Here is a 15,345-nt window from a genome sequence, read left to right as displayed (position 1 = left end):
GATCAAACAATGTTTTATGAAAGGTGACATTTTCTAACCCGCCCAAAAGTAGAAGAGTCGTTACTTATATTGCATCGTTTTTGTAAATATCTTTAATATCTGGCTTAGTAGGAAAGAGCTAGGTATCTCTAGCCACTACTGTCTCCGTTACAATAGGTGTTTTCTTTGGGAGATTTTAAAGTCCTCCCCATCCTTGGAGTCTTTAGTGATGATCAGGTTCACCTAAAAGATGGACAAATGATACATAGATATTTAGAAAAGGGGGAAGTTTTTCAGTCATCTTTTCCATTGTGGATATTGTTAGATGTAAAAACAAAGCAAAAAACCTCACTGCCATCTACTCGGTGTCCTGTAGTGACCATCTAGGACAAACACCCCTGTGAAGGTCAGAGACTGAGGTAGTTTATTAGTTTATTGTGCCAACCTGGCTGATAAACACATGTGGGGTTATTTGAAGGGCAAAGGGATAAATGGTTCAGTGAGCCTCGTCTTTCTAGTTCTTGGGTCTCTTGCTTTGTGATGGCGGACCAGGGTGCAGCTGCCTTAGCCAGTTCCCTGTTTTAGCTTGCAAGACTCACTTCCTGCAAGACATCCCTGAGGAGAAGCCACATGGACCTACCCCAATGCAGCCCTGGGTGCTGGAGCAGCAGTGTGGAGACCCCTGCCAATTCTGAGATGCTTACACATTCACTGATTCAGCTTTCCTCCTGCAGTCAGCATCATAGTGTGTGTTTTGTGAGATGGAGGAGGACTTTGTGGATTGATGTCGGACACATGAGTTAATGCTGGACTTGTGGGCTTGGGCAGCACTGGGTTGGGATGTTTTCTTTTTATTTATTTTTTTGGTTGGGGGGATGTTTTCTTGATGTGCAGTTAATCTTTATATAAAGCTCTCTCTTATAAATGAGTTTCTGTGGATTAGTTTCTCTAAAGTACCCAGAGTAACGCAGAGACTAATTCTTTAGGTGAGTAAAAAGCTTTGTCTTCCTCCCAGGGAGCTGGCAAGTGGATCTGAACTGCTGAGCTTGCCCAATGCATAACCCCCCCATACACCACCAAGAATCCTGTCGTCTTCCTAGGCCTGCGTTCTAAAGCTCTAAATTGGGAGACATTCTGTGTAAAATAATATGAAATGTAAGCCATTTTTGGCTGAGAAGCCAATACCGTCACTATCAGCATTGGCGGTGTATTATTGCATCCTGCAGGTGCAGATCATACCAGATGAGTAAGGTTGTTCCTGTGCTCCAGGGGCTCCTAGAGAAAGACCTGTTGTGGTGGTTAGATGCCATTGAGTCTGTTCCGACCATAGCAACCCTGTGTGCAACGGAATGAAGCACTGCCCAGTCCTGCACCATCCTCACAATTGTTCCCCATTGTTGCAGCCAGTGCGTCAGTCCACCTCATTGAGGGCCTTCCTCTCTCTCACCACCCCTCGACTTTACCTAGCATGATGTCCTTCTCCAGGGAATGGCCTCTTGACAGTACGTCCAAAGTATGTGAGACAAAGTCTCTCCATCCCTGCCTCAAAGGAGCACTCTGGCCAAACTTCTTCCAAGACACATTTGTTTGTCCTTTTGTCAGTCTATGACACTTTCAATATTTCTTGCCAGCACCACAATTCAAATGCATCACTTCTTCTTCTATCTTCCTATTTAGTGTTCAACATTCACATGCACATGAGACAACTGAAAATTCCATGGGTTGCTGGACATCCCCTTAATGAAGGGTCTCAGGGAGGTGATAAGCCAGTCAGGGTGCGATGTAGCAATGATGAAACATACAACTTTCCTCTAGTTCCTAAATGCTTCCTCCTCCCCCACGATCATGATCCCAATTCTACCTTGCAAGTCTGGCTAGATCAGAGGATATGTACACTGATACAGATAGGAACTGGAAACACAGGGAATCCAGGGTAGATGATCCCTTCAGGGCCAGTGGTGCAAGTGGTGATTCTGGGAGGGTAGAAGGAGGGTGGGTTTGGAAAGGGAGAGCCAATTACAAGGATCTACATGTGACCTCCTCCCTGGGGGACGGACAACAGAAAAGAGGGTGACGGGAGACATCAGAGAGGGAAAGATATGACAAAATAATAATTTATAAATTATCAAGGGTTCATGAGGGAGGGGCGACTGGGGAGGGAGGGGAAAAATGAGGAGCTGATGCCAGGCGCTTAGGTGAAGAGCAGATGTTTTGAGAATGATGAGGGCAATGAATGTACAAATGTGCTTTACACAATTCATGTACGTATGGATTGTGATCAGAGTTGTATGAGCCTCTAATAAAATGATTTTTTAAAAAGAAAGAAAAGAAAATCCCATGGCTTAGGTCAGGAACACCTTTTGTCCTCAAAGTAGCATCCTTGCTTTTCAATGTTCTAAAGAGATATCGTGCAGCAGATTTACTATTGCAACCCGTCTTTTGATCTCTTGGCTGCTGCTTCCATAAGCATTGACTGAAGATCCAAGTAAGTCAAAACCTTGACAACTTTCACCTCTTCTCCATTTACCATGGTTACCTACTGGTCCAGTTGTCAGGATTTGGGTCTTCTTGACAGTGAGTTGTAATCTATACTGAAGACTACCATCCTTGCCCTTCAGCAGCAAGTGCCTCAAGTCCTCCTCACTTTCAGCAAGCAAGGTTGTGTCATCTGCATATCACAGGTTGCTAATTAGCATTCTTCCTATCCTGATGCCATATTCTTCTTCATATAAGCAGGCTCCTCTCATGATTTTCTCAGCACACATATGGAATAAGTACAGTAAGAGGACACAATCCTGACACACATCTTTCCTGATTGTAACCATGCAGCAATACCTTGTTCTGTTCACACAACTGCCTCTTGATCCAGGTGCAAGTTCTACACGAGCACAGTGAGATGTTGTCGAATTCATTCTTCTCAAGGCTATGGAAAGTTTGTGTGGCCCACACAGCCAAAGACCTCGCCACAGTTATGAACACAAGTAAACATTTTTTTTCTGGTATTCTCTGCTTTCAGCCAAGATCCATCTGACATGAGAAAAATCTCGACATGAGCAAAATATATTATAACTCTACATGCCATAATGAAAGTATGAACCAAGAGTTAGCAATTTCAGAGGATGTGCCCATGAGATGAGTGAGAGACTGGATCGCCAGGCACAGGAGCCAGAGTCTGGGATAGAATAACCCCTATCCGGAGTATGTTTTCCCCCTCGTGCTTTATAAAGACAGAATATAGAGATTTTCCAAAGTGACAGGAAAAGGGAAGCACGTGTGCTCTTGGCATGTGGTTATATGAAGTGGGCTGGCTAGAGAAGAGGCATTTCTGCTCTTTACCAGACTGCAGTCCTGTTGCCTCACACAGAGGTGTCGTGAGTGTGGCACATGCCCTGGGCGCCATCTGAAGAGGGCGACACGGCGCAGCCTCCTTTAACCCTCACTGCGCTCATGCAACAAGTTGTGTGAGCTTGCTCTGCTCGCTATTGGAAGGGACAGAAGTGGGGTGACCCTGGGCACATCAGAGACCAGTTCCCTCACTGAAAGCCAGGAGGGTCCATTGTCATTCTCACAGTGCCCTCATGGCTAACTGAAAGAAAGAGCTGAACTTGGACTTCCAAGCTGCTGTTATATTGAAAAGTTCTGTAAAAACAATGGGCGTCAGATGTTTGGACAGGCACCGTGTCAGTGCTTACCATAGGCGCTGTGTTCTGTACACGATGCCTCCGCTGCCTGTCCGCTTTGAAGCGTCCACCACGAGCACGGATTCATTTCATTTTAATTCCAAAAAGCAAATGAAAAGCCACCCTAATCAACAAAAGTAGTTTACCAACTGCCCAGGCTTGTATTTTATAGACTTATTTGTCACATAAGGCTGCAGGAGGCAAAAGCAAGAGAAGATTCCAATATGCTAATGAACCAGAATTTCCCAGTGAGAGCTGAATGAAATATATTTGTAAAGGATGTATAAAACAGATTTACAAGTCCTAGAAGTACTTATAAAGTATGTTTATGTCATTCACATGTAAGTGGCACAGTGGTTATGTTTTGGGTTGCTAACTGCATGGTCTGCAGTTCAAAACCACCAGCCACTGTGCAGGAGAAAGACAGAGCTGTCTACTCCTGCAAAAAGTTATAGGAAACCCTATCCTATTGGGTCGCTATGAGTCAGTAACAACTCGATGGCAGTGTGTTTGGTTTGTTGTGTTTTTGGTACAGATAAGTAGTTATAACTACTGTAGGATTTGACATTTACTTTATATACAAGTTTATATTTATTTACCTTTTAACATATGAATAGATATATGTATATGTATATACAACCTGGTTTGGGGCTTCAAAAAGTTCATGGAAAAATTCCATGATTTGCATTCCATTTGACCTGAACTTTTAAAAATCGTTTTATTGGGGGTTCTTATAGCCCTTATAATGTTCATACAATGATTGTATCAAGCATATTTGTACATGTTTCCATCATCATTTCCAAAACATTTTCTACTTGAGCTCTTGGTATAAGCTCCTCTTTTTTCCCCTCCCTCCCCCACTCCCACCCTCGGGAATCCTTGATCAAGTATTTATTGTTATTATTATTTCATAATTTACACTCTGTTGTCGCCCTTCACCCACATGTCCGTTATTCTTTCCTTGAGGGGGCTATATATCCAGCCTTATGACGGGTTCCCTCTTTTTCCCCGTCCCCCTGCATATATCCATGAACTTTCTGAAGCCCACTTATGTATACAAGATGATCATTCTACTGGACCTTCCAGGGGACCGTACTGCTGTCTCCCTGCTTCTTGGCACTGTTATTAGGAATTCCTTTTCTCTCTCTCAAGTGTCCTGCATTGGATGCTGAATTATATGCTCACCCTACATAGTTACAAATATTGCGTATTCCTGTGTGCACACATGTATTTATAAGGCGCCCTCTGGCGGTGCTGTGGGTTAGGCATTGGGCTGCTAGCCAGTTGCAAGGTTGGTGGTTCAAACTGCAGGAAAAAAATGAGGTTGGTGGCTCCCCATAAGGATTTAGCCTCAGACACCCTATACAGAGTCACTCCATGTTAGAATCCACTTGGCGGCAGTAAATTTGCTTTTTTATGTGTATTTGTTACTTACACGTGTATATGCGCATAGATGCATGATGGCTTATTTGAAAGGCTGTGACAACCAAGACATAAATGCAAGAAAATATAATGTAAACCAGATGGGCCAAGTTATAATTTTTTTTACTATTTTAGATGTTGACTCGCCAAAATTCTTACATCAAAGACAAGATTATCTTGTTAATTCTTTTCAGGTGTATTTGCTTCATCTCAGTAGTCCTACTGAGGATGGTGAATTCATTGCACAAAACTAACTTTACAGGAACATTTTAGAAAGTTACATGTAAATGAAATCTCATCTCCTTTTCCACTTAGGTCAGTTTTTCCCCCTGAAATATGTTGTCAACTTTCTATAGAGGGTTCTCCCAAGACTCTGGTTTACATTATTTCCTCTTAAAGAAATGTAGTAGAGGAGGTCATGTAAAATCACCTTTTTTAAGCTAAACTGTGTGTGTGTGTGTGTGTGTGTGTGTGTGTGTGTGTGTGTGTGTAAGAGAGAGACAGAGAGAGAGAGAGAGAGCCTGCCCTCCGAGATGGCCTCCTTGTGTAAGTGGTCATTTATATTTGGGGGATTTCCTCCCCAGAGCTACTTGTGATAAGATCAGCAGGCCTGACTGGTTATGTTGTCCTTTGCAGAACCTGAAATGGCAGCTCTGGGCCACACCGGTCACGTGGCTGAGAGGAACCGCTAGGTTAGGCATGCCTGGGTAGGCATGTGCCTGCAGGGACACCGCTACTCAGAGCTGGCATCTCTCGCCAGGTAATGTCAGGCTTCGGCTTTTTCAAGAAAAGACATGCAGATTTTTTCTGTTAAATCTTCCAGGTTTTCAACATTAGCTCAGAATTTCAAAGAAGCATCACGTGTGTTGTACAAAGTTAGTGGGTGACTGATTGGCTTGGAGGCCTCCTGCAGGCTCTCTCTGCCTGCAGACTTAGGCTGCTGCTCTGGGTCGCTCTGTGGTCATGCCAATCTGGAGATTGTCCAGTCAGCCAGACAGCTACCCTCTGACAAGTATTTATGGCAGAGCTTGGTGGTTTAGGACAAAGGTGTTGTTAAGGTCAGAGAAGTGGGACTAGAGAAACCGTAAGTTGCTCCTTTAATAATTCCCACTGCTTCTCTAACTTGCATGTGTAGATTTGAATTCTTCGCTTTAAATTTCTGAATTGGCTCCTAGGTTATAAGCTTCCTACAAGTATGAAACTCAGAGTCTGTGCCTCTTTCTGCCTCCAATTCCCCTTCTCTGCGCTTGCATTAGTCCTGGTGGCCTAATGGTTCTACATTGGGCTGCTAACTGCAACTTGAGCAGTTCAAAACTACCAGCCAGCCTTCAGAAGAAAGACGGGCCTTTCTATTCCGGTAAAGAGTGTCAGTCTCAGAAACTCACACGGGCATTTCTACCCTGCCCTATCGGGTTGCCTTGAGTCAGTGGTTGTGAATAACAGAGGGAATTCTCCCCTCTCAAGAGCCAGCAAATGCCACTTCCTCCTCGAAGGCTTTTTCATTCCCTCCCTCCGTCCTCCTTCCGCCCCGTCCTCTATTCCTGAACTCGACCTCTGCCCTCTGAACTCCCACAGCCTCCTCCCTGTGTGCCTGGCCCTGCTCATTACTTTGATTTGCCCTGTTTAACAAGCTCATCTTACTCCCCACCCACCCCCACTCACCCACGATGCCACAGTCCTCTAGGGCCATGTGTCCCTTTATCGGTGGCACTAGGTATTAGTGTGAGCCCTCAGGCCTGGTGCTTACTGGTTGGTAGAAACCGTGCGAAGAGCCTCGGAGACAAAGTCGGGGGAAAGTTGTGCCTTTTGAATTTGGAACTGGCATTGGAATGTGCACTCCGAAAGTATATAAACATATATTACGGGTTCAGACTCTCTGCCTGTAAATCTGTGCTGTTTTAAATTCTCCCAGGCATCTCTTAATGAATAGGCAAGCTTGGGAGTCGTTGGCTCAAAGCACACAGTAGGGATCAAGTATGCATCTGTTCAAAGAGGACATGGATTCTGATTTCCCGGTAGCACTTTGCCTGATACCTACCATGAAAAGTTGTCCAATAAATACCGAATCAGCGCATTTTGTTTAAAGACTCTACAGAAGAATCCTGATCAAAAGAGGAAAAATGCAAAGCAGAATATCAAATATTCATGAACTCTAAATTGTCTGAAGTCCTGAAGACTAGATGAATCCCTGAAACAGTTGGCCTGTGATAATCTTTAGATAATAATCAAAAAAAGCCCCCGGCATCTTAAGCCAAACAGTAGTTTAACTTAACTTGTAAAGAATGTCGGCTGTAAGCAACCAGTTCTTTTAGGAACTTCTTCTCTTTGTAATAAAAACTCTTCTTTTAAAAAATATCATTTTATTGGGGGCTCATACACCTCTTATCACAATACATGCATGCGTCCATTGTGTCAAGCACATTTGTACATATGTTGCCATCATCATTTTCAAAACAGTTGCTTTCTACTTGAGCCCTTGGTAGCACTTCCTCATTTTCCCCCTCCCTCCCTGCTAGCCCCTCCGTCATGAGCCCTTGGTAATTTATAAATTATTATTATTTTATCATATCTTTCACTGTCTGACATCTCCCTTCACCCACTTTTCTGTTGTCCATCCCCCAGGGAAGAAGTTATATGTAGATTCTTCTCATCGGTTCCCCCTTTCTACTCCACCTTCCCTCCGCCCTCCCAGTTTTGCCACTCTCAGCACTGGTCCTGAAGGGATCAACAATTATCCTGGTGGATACCCTGTGTTTCCAGTTCCTATCTGTACCAGTGGGCATCCTCTGGTCTAGCCAGATTTGTAAGGTAGAATTGGGATCATGATAGTGGTGGGTGGGGGAGAGAAAGCATTTTAAGAACTAGAGGAAATTGTATGTTTCATCATTGCTACACTGCACCCTGACTGGCTCGTCTCCTCCCCATGACCCTTCGGTAAGGGGATGTCCAGTAGCCTGCAGATGGGTCTTGGGTCCCCACTTTTCACTCCCCAACATTCACAATGATATGATTTTTTTGTTTTTTGATGCTTGATACCTGATTCCTTCGACACCTGGTGATCACACAGGCTGATGTGCTTCTTCCATGTGGGATTTGTTGCTTCGGAGCTCGATGGTCCCTGTTAACCTTCAAGCCTTTTAGACCCCAGACACTATATCTTTGATAACCAGGCACCATCAGCTTTCTTCAGTACATTTGCGTATGCATCCATTTTTCTTCAGTGATCTTGTTGGGAAGGTGAGCATCGTGGAAAGCCAGTTTAAAAGAGCAAAATGTTCTTGCATTGAGGGAGTACTTGAGTGGAGACCCAGTGTTCATCTGCTACCTTAATACTACACCTATAAATATAGGCACATAGATCTATTTCCCCACCACCATACATAAATATATTTACATATGTACATGCCTGCATTTAGACCTCTATAAATGTCTTTTGCCTCCTAGTTCTTTCCTCTATTTCCTTTTACTTTCCTCTTATCCCACTATCATACTCAAACTTCATTTGTGTTTCAGTAATTCCTTTCAGTTACATTGCCCGTGATCAATCCCTACCAGGCCTCTTACACCCTCCTCACCACGAATTTTGGATCGCTTGTTGTCTTGTCCCTGGGTTTGTTAACGCCACTTCCTTTTCTCCACCTCCCCCTCTTCCATGTCCCCCTGGAACCATCGGTCCAGTTGTTTTCTCCTCCAGATTGTTCATCCAGCCTATCTTATCTAGTTAGACATGCAGAGATAATAACATGCACAAAAACAAGACAGAGTAAAACAAAGCAACAAAAGAAAAGAAAACAACCACAAAACATAATTTTAAAAAAAGAAAAGCCTGTAAATAGTTCAAGGTCTGTTTGTTGACCTTTAAGAGTGTTTTCTGGTCTACTCTAGTGGGGTGCTATGCCCTGGCCCCAAAGTCTATTTTTACTACTCCCTTGGGACTTCGGTGCTCTGTTCCCCTTGTTCTGTTGCTCACCCTTAGTGCTTTGCCTCAGTGTGGTGGGGTCAGATCGGGCAAAATTCCCATACTGTTTCTCCAGTGTCGAGTCTCATAGTGGGACTGGCCATATGGTCCTCTCTGTGCATTGGCTGCTCTGAGTGGGGATATCATCCTCAAGGCTTGGTGGGCCAGGATGTGCTCCACTCTCCAGGATGTGCTCCACTCTCTCTTCTTCCCCTTTCATTTGCTCCCATGTGATCTGATCAGACATGTCCCTCTCCCTGAGTTGTAGCTTCAATACTGTCCTCTGAAGTAAAATCTCGGGGAAGGGGAGTCTGTCCACTTAGTTGGGATTGGGGCCAGCCCTTCAGACCTCTCTACTGGTTCTCTGTGTCACGCTGGTACATTGCATTCGCAACTTGGCGCACCGGGTTGAAGTCTGGTCCCTCTTTCCCTGTGTAAATATAAACAATACCTTCCCCTTGGATGGGTTAGTGCCCTGTGCCCTCACTACCCATTTCTTTTTTTTTCTCCCCCCCCCCACTCCTTTTTAGTTGGCTACCATATGTATTCCTAGATTTGGTCTGGACCCTACCATACTACATGGACCCCACCCCAGAAATATTTGTACACAGTAGCTTTTTCCCTATGCCCCTTTGGCATTTTTGTTTAAACTTACCTCAGCGGACTCATGTTGTACTTGTCCTTTTGTGTGGTTTACTTAGCATCATTTCCTCCAGTTCTTATCATGTGGCAGTGTGTTTCATATGTTCATCCCTGCTTTTTAGTGATGTGTAGTACTCCATTGAATGTATGTACCACAGTTTTTTAATCCACTCAATGTTGATGGAAATTTGGGTTGTTTCCAACTCCTTATAATTGTGAACTGTGCCACGATGAACACTGGAGCACAGATGTCTGGCCATGGTTTGTTTCTTGCCTCTTCTTGGTATTTGCCCAGTAGGGAGATTGCTGAGTTGTATGATAGCTCAATTTCCATCTATTTTAGATATCACCAAATCAATTTCCATAGTGGCTGTACATACCTATAGTTCCACCAGCAGTGGATGAGAGTTCCTATCTCACCACAGCCCCTCCAACACTTGTTGCTTTCTGATTTTTTGAATTGGGTTATTTTTGAGGGTGTGAGGTGGTATCTCATTGTTTTATTTTTTTAATCATTTTATTGGGGGCTCGTACAACTCTTATCACAATCCATACATCCACCCATCGTGTCAAGAACATATGCACATTTGTTGCCATCATCATTCCCAAAACACTTGCCTTCTACCTGAGCCCTTAATACCTGTTGCTCATTTCCCCCCTGCCTCCCAATCTCATTGTTTTAATATGCGTTTCCCTTATGGATAATGAGCAGGAACATTTTCTTACATGTTTATTGGCCATTCAGATTTCTGCCCTTGTGAAACTTCTGTTCTGGTCCTTTGCCCACCTCCTCAGTGGGAAATTAGTTTTATTTTTTCTTTTTGGAAGCTATCAGAGTATTGTAGATTTTAATAATAAGGCCTTTGTCTGATGTGTCATTGCTAAAGATGTTTTCCCAGTCTATGGGCTCTTTCATTGCTCTTGGTAAATTCTTTCTATGTACACAAGTGTTTTATTTTCAGTATATCCCACTTGTCAATTTGTGGCTCCTCTGTGTTTGTGTCCTTCCCTATTTCTGATATCCTATATATTCCTTGTGCTAAGGTTCTCAGGTTGGTCCCAATTCCCTCATTGATGGCCCTAATAGTTTGGGGTTTTACCTCGAGATCTGTGATCCACCTTGAGTTTATTCTTGTGCTTGGAGTAACATAAGGGTCTTGCTTCTTTTTTTTTGCAGGTAGAAATCTAAGTTATATAGCACCACTTGTTGAAGAGGGCATCTGATTCCCATTTGAGATATTTGGGGCCCTCAGTTGTCTGTATGCTGATGATTTTCTTCCTGGGTTTTCAGTTCTTTTCCATTGGTCTGAGTATCTGTCATTAAGCCAATACCATGCAGTTTTGACCAATGTGACTGTATGATATGTGTTAACGTCAGGTAAAGCAAGCCCTCCCACCGTGTCCTTCTTCTTGAGGAGTTCTGTGCTAATTCTGGGCTTCTTCCCCCTCCATATGAAGTTGGTAATCAGTTTTTCCATTTCTTTGAAGAAAGATGAGGGTAATTGTATTGGGGTTGCACTGAACTTATATAGTGCCTTGGGCACAACTGACATCTTTACTCTGTTGGGTTTTACAATTCATGAGCATGGGATATTCTTCCATTTGTTGAGGTCCCTCTTGGTTTCTTGTAATACTGTTCTGTAGTTTTCCTCATAGAAATATTTTGTTCTTTTAGTCAGGTATATCCCTAGATATTTCAATTTGTGCTTGGCTATTGTGAAGGGTACCACCTTTTTTATCTCCTCTTCTGTGGTCTTATCTGATGTGTATAGCAGTTCGATAGACTTCTGTTTGTTGATCTTGTATCCTGCCACTCTGCCATAATCTGCTATTACTTCCAGTACTCCCCTTGTGGAGCTTTTGGGATTTTTCATATATAAAATCGTATCATCTTCAACTAACAATAGTTTCACCTCTTCCTTCCCCAGACGAATACCTTTGATGTCTTTACTTTGCCTTATGCTGTTAGCTAAAACCTCCAGTACGATGTTAAATAAGAATGGAGACAAGGGGCATCCTTGTCTGGTCCCCTTTTTCAGTGGGTTGTGTTCTTCTTTTCTCCATTGACTCCCACATTGGCTGTTGGTTTTTCATATGTAGCTTGTATGAGCTTGAAGAATTTTCCTTCCATTCCTATCTTCTTTAGTGTCTTAAACAGGAATTGGTGTTGGATGTTGTCGGGTGCTTTTTCCTCACTCATTGATATTTTCATGTGGTCATTACAGGTTTTCATGTCAATGATACTAATGGTCTTTCATACGTTGAACCATCCTTGTATCCTTGATATGAATCCCACTTGTTGATGGTGAATTATTTGTTTTATATACTTTTGTATTCTATTGGCCAGTATTTTGTTAAGGATTTTTGCATTGATGTTCATTAAGGCTATTGGTCTGTACTTCTCCATTCTTGTGGGATCCTTGCCCTGTTTCAGTATCAGAATTATATTAGCTTCATAGAAGGCGTTCAGGAGTTTGCCATTATTTTCTATGTTCTGGAAGAGTTGGTGTCAGTTCTCTCCTGAATGCTAAGTAGAATTCTCCTGTGAAGCCATCTGATCCAGGGAATTTTTTTGTTGGTAATCCCTTGATAACCTTGTCTATTTCTTCTATTGCTGTGGGTCTGTTGAGATTCTTGACATCCCTCGGGGAGAGTCTAGGGAAGGATTGTTTTTCCAAGAATTAGTCCAAGTTGTTGAATTAATTGGAGTACAGTCCTTCGTAGTACTGTGTAATTATCCTTTTGATTTCATTAGGGTCTGTTGTAATGTCCCCTCTTTTATCCCTCATCTTTGCGATTGAAATTTGTTCCCTCCTTTATTTGGCTACGTTTGCCAGCAGTCTGTCGATTCTGTTTATCCTTTCAAGAAACCAACTTTAGCTGCATTAATTTTTTTGATAGTTGTGTTATTTTCGCTCTCCCGAATCTCAACACTGATTTTTATTATTTATATTCTTTTGCTATTATTAGGAGTGTCCTGTTGGCTCTGCTCTAGTTGCTGTAGATTTTGTGCCAGCATATCAGTCATAAGGCTTTCTTCCTTTTTCATGTGTGCATGTATTGCTATGAAACTTCTTCTAATAACTGCCTTGGTTGTGTCCCATAAGTTTTGGTACATCATGTTCTCATTCTTGTTGGTTTCTAGAAATTTCCTTATTTCATCTCTTATCTGGGCCACTACACAATCCTTTTGCAATAGAGAGTTATACATCTTCAAATTGTTTGCTCTTGTTTTTTTTATCTTCCTTTTGTTGATTTCCAGCCTTATGGCACAATGGTCAGAGAAAGAGGTGTGTATGATATCAATATGCTTAAATTTATGCAGATTCGCCTTATGCCCCAATATGTGATCTATCTTCAAATATGTGCCATATGGGCTTGAAAAATTTTGATTTTTTTTTGCATTTGCATGAAAAGCTCTGTCAATATCTACTCACCTCCATATCTGGCACCATCCGGTCAAATTGTCTAATTGTAGTATTAATAAACTCCTTGTTGAGTTTATTTTCCTGTGATCTATCTTTCTCACAGACCTGTGTATTGAAGTTACCTACTATACTTATTGAGACTGTGATCTTTTTTTTGCATCTTTTGGAGCATTTGTTGATGTATTCAGCAGGTCTCTCATTTGGGGAATAAATGTTTAAAATACTTAATTTTTCTTTGTCTACTGTTCCCTTGAGCTTTATATAGTGTACCTCCTTATGTCTTTTTATGGTTTGCACTTTGAGGTCAGTTTTATCTGAAATTAGGATTGCAACCCTGGCTTTTTTTTTAATTATTGTTTGCTTGGTATGCCTTTCTCCAGCCTTTGATTCTCAGCCTATTTTTGTCTGTCATCTTGAGACATGTCTCCTGTAGTCTGCAGATTGATGGATTGTGTTTTCTAATCCACTCTGCTAGCCTCAGTCTTTTAATGCCTGAGTTCAGTCCATTGATATTCAGAGTTATTATCTCCATCTGTGGCCTCTGTGATGTCATCTTATATCTTTTGTGCTAGGTGTTTTTCTACCTCCCTTTCTTATCAGTGTGTTGTGCATGTGTGTGTGGTTCATTCTTGACTTCCTTTCACCCTTAAGCCATTGCTATCTTGTGGCTATATTCTCTTTGTTTCCCTCTGGGTAGGGTTGTTCTATGTAGTGGTCTCCTATTTATGCTTGGTGAATGCTGTTGTTCTGCTCATACTGGGTCAGCAAGGATCTTTTGTAGGGATGAGTTTCTTCTATCGTATTCTTTGAGTTTTTCCTTGTCTGGAAAGACTTTTACTTCTCCATCTATCTTGATAGATAATTTGGGTGGGTAGAGTATTCTTGAGTTTGCATTATCTTCCTTCAATTTTGGAATATGTTACTCCACTCTCTCCTCTTCTTCATATTGTCCGCTGCTAGGTCTGAGAATATTCTTATTTGGAAACGTTTATGTGTGATTGCTTGTTTTTCCATAGCCGGTTTCATGATTTTCTCCTTTTCCTCAAAGTTGCATAGTTTAACTATTATGTGCCTTGGTGACTTCTTTTTGAGATTCAGTCTAGCTGGTGTTCTTTCAGCCTCCTGAATGGTGACCTGGTTTTCATTCAGTAAGCTTGGGAAATTTTCCTCCAAGAATTCTCTCACTATTGTTTGCAGATGACTTCTTTGTTATGTCCTCCTCTGGTAATCCAATTGTTCCGAAGTTGTTCCTCTTCATAGCATCAGACATAGCTCTTAGGTTTTATTAAGTTTCTCTGATGATCTTATTAGGTTTTTGTTCGTGCTTGTTAAAGTCTGCTTGGCTGTCCTCTAGTTCACTGGTGTGGTTCTCTGCCTCCTGTAGTCAATTTTTGAGGTCCATGAGTCTGCTGCTGTTTGTTTGTTTGTTGTTGTTGTTTTTTGTCTCTTCCCTAAACTCTTGTATTTCCCTTTGGTGTATGGACTTTATCTCCTCTATCATTTCATCTTTTTTTCTGTATTGTTTCCCTCAGGTCCTGTATGACTCCAAGCATCACTCTGAAAATTTCTTTCTGTGGCAGGTCAATGTCTGCTTCTTCTATTCACGTCATTAGGTTCAGGATATCTTCTGCCATTGCCTTTTGTTTTTCCTGTTATTTCATTGAGGTCGTTGGGGCTGATTGCTGTTTGTGTTGCATTGCGTTGTTTTAGAGGAGCCAGGTGCCATTTTCCAAGGCGTCGAAGAGCACTGGCTCCCTCTGGGACACTTGTAGGAATGCTTCTTCAAACTGCCTGAAGCTAATTTTACTATGGACTTGGCCTAACACTTTATCCTCCTGTGGCCTCACTCTTTCCCTAGTCAACCAGTATTCTGTTATTTGGAGGGTAAGTTGGATGGTCCTCTCAGGGGATGCTGGTTCAGTTGTTGTCACTCCATCTGCTAACACTTTGTTCATATCTGGAACATAAGGACCACCATCATGGATTCTAATGATATCTGACAAGTGTCTTTCTTCCCCTAGACCTAAGCTCCATGAGAGCAGAGACTTGACTTACTCACCTCCATATCTGGCACCATCTGGCACCAGACATATTTTCTGGATAAAATCTATACAAAATGAAGTTTTCGTGTTTGATATTTTGAGGTGTGTGTGTACATATGTGCATGTACACACATACATCAAGTGGCAAATCAAGGGGGTAGATAGCAATAATGTGACTATGATTTTAAAGGAAT

General features: G+C 42.2%; 1 protein-coding gene across 5 annotated transcripts in view; it reads left to right on the top strand.

The window, feature by feature from the left end:
- The window catches only part of ZBTB38 (zinc finger and BTB domain containing 38), a 78,424-nt gene that overhangs the window by 49,728 nt on the left and 13,351 nt on the right, over nucleotides 1–15,345 (top strand). For 2 of the 5 annotated variants that reach the window (XM_075546827.1, XM_075546828.1), the window contains exon 3: nucleotides 5,718–5,841. The exons of the other annotated variants lie outside the window; for them this stretch is intronic. The gene's annotated coding sequence lies outside the window, so the exon portion shown is untranslated. The remainder of the gene's footprint in view (nucleotides 1–5,717; nucleotides 5,842–15,345) is intronic. 5 annotated transcript variants of the gene reach the window in all.

This window comes from Tenrec ecaudatus, chromosome 4, assembly GCF_050624435.1.
Source record: "Tenrec ecaudatus isolate mTenEca1 chromosome 4, mTenEca1.hap1, whole genome shotgun sequence".
NCBI classification, from domain to species: domain Eukaryota; kingdom Metazoa; phylum Chordata; class Mammalia; order Afrosoricida; family Tenrecidae; genus Tenrec; species Tenrec ecaudatus.
Note: the sequence above shows the minus strand (reverse complement) of the source record. Positions and strands in the feature narration are given on the sequence as shown.